Here is an 8,379-nt window from a genome sequence, read left to right as displayed (position 1 = left end):
GTTATAATGTTTAGTAATCTTCATAAAGGCCTTTCCATGGTAATACAAGGCATAACTTTAAACTATTAGTTTCAAATATAATCTTTAAATATGACTCTCAAGAGAAGTCATAGACTATTTCCTACAATTCTCAGATGTCATGTAGCCATGAAGCAGCCATCATTTAGAATCTGAATATGTTAAATCTCACAATTAGTAAATTGTAGTTGCACAATTATATTGATGATTTGATGTGGAGTTTGTCATTGTGGATCCCATCTAATGAATTTTTTTCTTGTCACTTTTATAGCATCTTTTACCTCCTTGTTTCTCAAGCTATAAATTAGAGGGTTCAACATGGGAATCACAATTCCATAGAATATGGAGGCCACTTTCATATTCTCCTCAGAATTGTCAGACTGGGGCTGTAAGTACATATAAGTGAGAGTTCCATAGAAAATGGTGACTGCTGTCAGGTGGGAGGCACAGGTGGAGAAGGTTTTCTTCCTCCCTGTAGTAGAAGACATCTTTAGGATGGCAGACATGATGGATATATAGGATAAGATAACAACTAGCACAGTGAACATCATGTTAAATCCCACAAAGATAAAAATTAACTCGATGTTGGTGTCGATGTTTGAGCATGAAAGGATGATAATTGGGGGAATACCACAAAAAAAGTGATTGATGTTTTTGGAACTACAGAATGTCAGTGAAAATGTAAAACCTGTGTGTACAGAGGAATTAACTGATCCAATGAGATACAAACCTGTGACCATCTGGAAGACTTTTCGTGACATGACTGTTGGACAGTGAAGAAGCTTACAAATGGCTACATAATTATCTACTGCCATAGCTGCCAGAGGTAACAGTCACAGGTTGCAAATGTTGCATAGACAAATAATTGTACTACACATCCTCCAAATGAGATGGATCTGTCTTTGACTATGAAGTTTTGCAGCATCTTTGGTGTGATAGCAGATGTGTAACAGATGTCAACAAAAGCCAAGTGTTGTAAGAAGAAGTACATGGGAGTCTGAAGTCTGGAGTCAATGTTGATGAGTAGGATCATCCCAGGGTTGCCTACCATGGACGTCACATAGATGACAAGAAACACAATGAAGAGAACACACTGAAACTTATGCTGGACCCCAAATCCCAGAAGGTAGAAGCCTGTGACTTCAGTCCCATTTCCTTGTGTCATGGCCACTAGACATCTACAAAAGAGCAAGAGAAGGAGAAACCAAAGGGGAAAATCTTAGTGACTTCTTTATATAAAAAGTTTGTTCTATAACGGTGGAATGGGGGTTGAGAGGGAACTAGTATATCTTTCACCTCCTACCTTATACAACAGAGTGTGATGCACACAAAAGGCTACAACTGGCCAACTTTTAAAGAGACTGCAGACTCTGTTTCCCTCGATAGGACTCCTATATCAAACCTCTCCCACCCATATCTCAGGTACCATTGCTGAAGAGGGTGTGGAAAGATTGTAAGAGCCAGGGTTAGTCCATGAACATAGGGAAACAGAGGCTTTTGGGTCACTGGAAGCTTGCACATGTGAACTTGTGGAAATGCTGGCACTGAGCACAGGACCCATGCCAACTCAATCAAACAATGGCCCAGAATGGAGTGAAGGAAATGGGTGATAGGTAGACCCGATCTAGGAACGATTGGAGACTGATTTCTACTGGTTGAGGGAGAGTAGGCCTTACCAAGGATCTTTAGGTAGGCTGACTAGACTTCAGTGGATGAATTTTCACTAAAGGATATCTGGGTACAAATGCTCAACTGATATAACTTAGCATTTATGGTGGAGGTGCAGTCGGGGGACGAGGTGGGGCATGGGTGGAGGAGGGGGTCTGTTTTGATTGTGGACTGTTGGATGAAATGTACAAAGGTTAATAACAAAAGTTTGTTCTATTTTGAATCATTTTCAGTTGGGAATTTCCTGATAATCACTCATAATAAAATTATTTTCCAAACTATTTTTTTCTATACTCATATTAGAAACCCCCCTCATAAACAGTGTATAACAGACATTTCAATTTAAAATGAAGACTACGTCTTAGAAGTCAAATCATAGCTAGTTGAAAATGGTATACTTAAGTGATCTATAGACTCTTGTAAAAAATGTTTAGATTTAATAAACACTATCAAAATAAAGTTGCAAGATACAAAACATACACAAACAGTAGTTTTTATATACATCACAAAACAGACATGCTGAGAAGGAATGTAGGAAAAATATCCCATCCACAATAGCTCCAAAAAACATACCTAGGAATAAGCTTAAGCAAGGAGCTGAAAGACCTACATTGAAAAATCCAAGACACTAAAGAAAGATATGAACGAGGATTCTTGACAATGGAGGATTTTCCACGCCCCTGGATTGGTAGAATTAATATCATTAAAATGGCCATATTGCCAAGTCATCTACAATTTGAATGCAATTGTCATCAGAATTCCAATCACATTTCACAGAACCAGAAAAAACAAACATTTGTACGGAAAGACCAAAGACCATGAATAACCAAAACAATCCTAAGCAAAAAGGACACATCTGGAACCATCCCAGGATCTAACCCCTCTTAGGGCTATAGTGACAAAGACAGTGTGACAGAAGTAGATCAATGAAACAGAAGAGAGGACCCCAAAATAAACCCATGCCGCTACGACCACCTAATTAAGAAACTTATTTTTTGAGAATTTCATGCATGTACACAGTGTATTTTAATTATATCCACCCCTCACTCCCTCCTTCCTATTCTTCCAGGGCCCCTCCTTTTTCCCTCCCCTCCAACTTCATGTCCTCTTCTTCTTTTTCTTTATAATGCACAGAGTTTGATGCTGCCTATGTGCCCATGAGAGCTAGTGCAACTCCTGAGGAAAGCAGACTCTTCCTCCCCTCAAAGCCATCAATTTTCAAGGACTTCTTACTTAGCAGGGAGGCCTGTGAGCCCCTCCCCCATCCATGTTGCAGTGTTGTCAGATTCCATCTTGTGCAGACAGCCACAGTGATTGTGAATTCATGTCTGCAGGGGTCCTGTCTTGTCCAGAAGTTGCTAAATAGTGCAGCAGTTCTCATCATCCTTTGGGTTTTACAGTCTTTCCACCCTGTCTTCCATGATGATCCCTGATTTCCCAGTTAAGGGTGATCACATCACAGTCATTTATTCTCTGATCTTTCCTGTATTAACCTCTGTTTTTTTTGCAAAAAGAAACTCTTATGTTGAGAACTGCATTTATCTATGGCTATAAGGATAAGTGTTTAGAAGGCAGTTTAATGCTGTGTGCATTCTGCCAATGCCTTCCACATAACAGTTTCTTGGTCAGGCTTCCAGTATGAGGCACGAATTCCCTCCCATGGGATGAACCTCATAATTACCCCATGACTTTCATGTCACTATTTTACCAATGGACATATCTTGCCAGCTCTGACCACTTAGTGACACACTGGAAAAGAAAGTCTATTCAGCAGCAGTGCTGGCAAAACTGAGTATCTACCTGTTAAAGAATAAAATGAGATCCAAATCTCCCACTCTGAACAAAACCAAATTCAAAGTGGATCAATGTCCTTCACTTAAAATGTGAAGTAATAAGACTGTCAGAAGAAAATAGAGAAAATTCTTCAAAATATAGATATAGTCAAGAATTTTCTGAACAGAGCTTCAATAGCACAGAAGTAACTCTAAGAATTAGAGCCATGATAGAAATAAAAAACTAAAACTACTTTGAGATTCTATCTCACCCCAGTCAGAATGGCTGTGTCAAGAAAAGAGAGAAAAAAATGCTGCCAAGGATGTGGGGAGAAAGGAGTCCTTGTTTACCCCTTGTATAAATGTAACTTAGTAAAGCCATTATAGAAATCCATACAGACATTTCTAAAAGAATTGAAAACAGAACTACCACATGGCCCAGTTATGTACCACTCCTGGGCACCTACCCAAAGAACTCTGCGTCTTATCACACATGTACTTGCTCATCCATATTTATTGCTCCATTATTAACAAAATAAGGAAATGGAACCAGCCTAACCATTCATCAGTGATGAATGAAGGATGAAAATGTGGCACACGTGCACAATAGATTTCTGTTCGGTGGTAAAGAAAAATGAAATCAATTTTTTAGGTGAATGGATGAAACTGGAAATAAACAGATATAAGTACTAGGAAAAAGAAACTCATTTCATAATACCTCAGATGAATTTCAAGTGCAGATTCTTTTAGAAACTACTAGCAAAACTTGCACACACACACACACACACACACATGTATACAGACACATAATTTCATCTCATAGTGTGAATGACTGCTGTAGTGAAAGGCCATTTCAGAAATTGAAAATCTATCCACATTACCTGTGATAAACCATGTAGAAAGGAAAAATAACAGAATTGTAAACATTTGTGAAAAAGGACATTTGACATAATTCAACACCTGTTCATAACTTTAAAAAATATTTATTTTTGTTATGTGTATGAGTGCTTTGCATGCATGTGTGTAAGTGTACCCATGCATACAATGCTCATGGAGGTTAGAAGAGGGCATCAGAGTCTCTGGTACCAGAGTTACAGAGGATTGTTAGCCACCATGTGGATGCTTGGAACCAAACTCAGGTCTTCTGCAAGAGCAGCCAGTGCTCTGAATTGCTGAGCCATCTTTCTAGCCCCCACATGTTCAGGACTTTAAGAAAAAGCTCAATGGGGCTGGAGAGATGGATCAGTGGTTAAGAACACTAGTTGTTCTTGCAGAAGACCGAGGTTCGAATCCCAGCACCTACATGGCAGCTAACAACTGTCCGTAACTCCAGTTCCAGGGGATCCAACAGCCTTTTCTGTCCTCTGTGGGCATTGCACAGCATGGGTGCACTTACCTACTCTCAGGTAATACACACATACACATAAAATAAAAATAATAAATAAAATTAAAAAATGAAAAAGCTCAAAATTTTATGGCGTGGACTTCCTCAATTGATGAAGAATATCTACAAAAATGAATATTTGCTTCCTAAGATCAGCAGGAAGTCAGAATGCCATCATCATTGCTATGTCTCACAGTTATGGAAACTTGTGTCAGTAGGATAAGGGAAGAGAAGAAATAAAAAATTACAGTTAGGATCCATATTTGCAGCTGACATGATTAACAATGCAGAAAATCTGAAGCAATCTATAAAAATCTAGAGCCCACAAGTCACTTTTGCAAAGTTGCAGGATGCAAGATGGTCACAAAGCAGTCAACTGTTCACAAGCTAACAATGGAAGGTAAGAAATGAAATGAAAATCTTATCTATTGTCACTAATATGCAATACTTAAGTATGTCTAGAAATATCTCCATGGAATTAGTATGAAACTTAGAAAACACCAGTGAAAAGAAACCAAAGATCTAAAGTAGAAAAACTGCACATGGGTCGAAAGCTCAGTATAATGAGATGTTAATCTTAAAAGCACAGATAGACATATGATACGACACAATTACTATCAATACTTGTAAAACCTTTGCCTGGATGTAGATTAGGCTATTCTACAATTTATATGGAAGGGAAAAGTTATTAAAATTTTTAAGTAATACCCTGTCCCCCTGCAAGAGTAAAGTGAGTTACCCTTCTTGCTATCAGGATTTATCATGTCACTGTACAGTAATCAACACTGTGGTATTGGTGGAGGGCAGACACACAGCTGAAGCATCAGAGGGAGCTGAGAATAAATATACACAGGTACAGTCCACCGATTTTTATAAAGATGCAAAAGCCTTCCGGTACAGTTATATAAGATGTGGCCATTGAAGGAAAACAAGAGGGGAAGGGCTCATAGGAACTCTGCAGTATCTTTGCAACTTCCCATGAACCTATAAGTATTACAAAAAAAAGAGAAAGGAAGGGCTGGAGAGATGGCTCAGCTGTTAAGAGCACTGGCTGCTCCTGCAGAAGACCTGGGTTGAATTCCCAGCATCCTCACGGCAGCTAACTCCAGTGCAAGGTGAATCTGACACTGTCTTCTGACATTCGCAAACGTTGCACATGGGTGCACTTACACATGTTCAGGCAATACACTCATACACATAAAATAAAAAAAAAGGGTGAATAAGATATAAAAAAGACAAAGGAAACTTTGCCATGATGTTAAGGTCAAATGAGCGAATTTAAGAGAACTTATCAGCATAGGGGTAGACATTGAATGAGTGTTCCCCTAGTGATCACAATAACACATGTAAATGATTATTAAAGGTGTATAATATTAATTTGCTTGTGAATTGACTGGTGGATTGATTTTCTTGTTCCTTTGTATCCTTTCCCAGATGACAGTCAGATTCCAACCTCTAACCATTTCATTACATCACCAGCAGTGGAGAACATACTCCTGGTCTTGGGTGAACCATGTTAGACTCTGCCTCTGAACTGTTGCTTTACCAGTTCCTTCACATACTACAGAGATGAATAGCTGGTAGTGAGCAAGGGGATCACCTTGTTTTACTTACACCAGAGTGGCTCCAGATTCTCTTTCTGCTGCAGGTGCAGAATGATTGCACATGCAAGGTCTTTCTGGGTATTTTCTCCTCTTCAAGAGTTTGTAGCTGGGGTCTAAAGGGATCAGCACTCTCTCCCTTGAGACCCTGAGGTCTCAGGGGCTGAGATGGAATTTGAAAAACAACATCCACCTAGTGATTTTTGACTGAAGTGGATTTAAACTTTCTGGAGATGATAACAGTTTTGATTACTTTTTCTTGAGAGAATAATTATTTTTTACGCCATTCTTTTGTTTTGAAGCAACATTGAAGTTCATTAAGAAAAATACTTTAGCGTAGATTTAAGCATGAATGTTAAAAAGACAGTTAAAGCAAGAGCACTGTTTTTTTATCATTGACTTTTCTTGTTATGAATTATATATCAAAGTACCTGTGTTTAGACACACATAAAATTCATGTCAATATACTAAGTTAAAAAACAGCTTTCCATAAAAAGAAAATCCGATGTATCCTAAGGGTATATGATCCTCAGTTTAACAAATAGATATAGTGCTACACAAATCAGTTTTGTAGTATCACATTGACCACCGTTTATTTATTTTAAAAATTTACACTTGATTTCTTTTTTCTGAAAGCACATATGTTTAAAAATTACTCTTCTGCAAAGACAATGTTCATTCCACTTGTATTTAATTTAGAAAATTTCATGCAACCATTTGTGAAACAAGAGACTTTATTTCACTTGGATATAATCTTGTTATAATTAAGCCTTCAACTCAATTAATGAGCACAGAAATAATTTGATTTAGTGATTGATTGGCAAGGTGGGAGAATTTAAGCCCAGATTTCCTCAGTGATGGCTACAGTCTCTATTAGGAGCAAGTTCTATTGCTGGTAGAGGAAGAGCAAATTTTGATGTAAATACAGGGACTTATTTTTCCTTTAAAACAAAAGGTTTGAGAGTCAAGATTAGCACTTTTGTGATTGCCTCAGCCTTTCTCATATTCTGATTACCCCATAATCCAAAGAGTCTACTGTAGTTCTGGGTAGCACATAACCTAGTAAAACGGGAAAATAACCCACAAGGAGGCCAGAGTGAGGACCTCAGATAAGCATTTCTTTCTATGCTCTACTCTTTCTGTCCCCCGCCCCCCGCTAACTGGAAAAACCACTTTCAAAAAGATCAGCAAGTTGATTATAAAGGAAAAGTGCCCAAGAAATAATATCACTTCATACATTACCTTAAAGGTTAGTGGGTTCACTGGACACCATTTTATACATTAACTGGCTATTCACTTGAGAGTCTCCAAAATCACTCACCTTTAAGTATTTACTGGAATCTCGTAAAACTCTAGTGTTATAGACTGAATGGTGATGTTCCATCCCTATCCTCAGTTCATATGCTAAAACCATGTCCTGGAAGGTGCTGGTATTAGAAAGTGGGGTCTTTGAAAGATAGGTAGGTTTATATGAGGTCATAAAATTGGAGAACTAACAAATGGGAATTGTCCCCCTATATGTGTCACAAGAAAGCTCTATTTCCCTCTCTTCTCTCTGGTAAAGTTAACATGGGGAACTTTTCAGTTTGCAGTTCAGAAGTGAATCCTCACCAGACACTGATCATGCTAACACCCTGATCTCAGATTTCCAAGCCTCTGAATCTGTGAGAAATAAACTTCTGTTGTTTAGAAACAATCTGGTCTATATCAATTTGTTATAGCAGCCAAAACTCTCTGAGGCAGACATTTTTACAGAGTGAAGTGCATCTGTTCCAAATGCCTAAGTATATGAAAAGAAATTTCTAGCCTGTAATGAATTTTACAAACAGTCTTTTAAATTGATTTTCATCAGGACTCAGAAAAAATGGAGACATGGAGAAAATATCTTTATTCTTGGGGATTACTTAAGAAACCATTATATATAAAATATAAATAT

At 38.0% G+C, this 8,379-nt stretch overlaps 1 pseudogene; it reads right to left on the bottom strand.

The window, feature by feature from the left end:
• Nucleotides 1-242: 242 nt before the first annotated feature.
• Nucleotides 243-1,183, bottom strand: LOC103736678 (annotated as a pseudogene).
• Between the last annotated feature and the right edge of the window lie 7,196 nt (nucleotides 1,184-8,379).

The sequence above is a fragment of the Nannospalax galili genome, unplaced genomic scaffold, assembly GCF_000622305.1.
Source record: "Nannospalax galili isolate Female #2095 unplaced genomic scaffold, S.galili_v1.0 scaffold337, whole genome shotgun sequence".
NCBI lineage: Eukaryota > Metazoa > Chordata > Mammalia > Rodentia > Spalacidae > Nannospalax > Nannospalax galili.
This window is presented reverse-complemented; position numbering and strand designations above follow the sequence as displayed.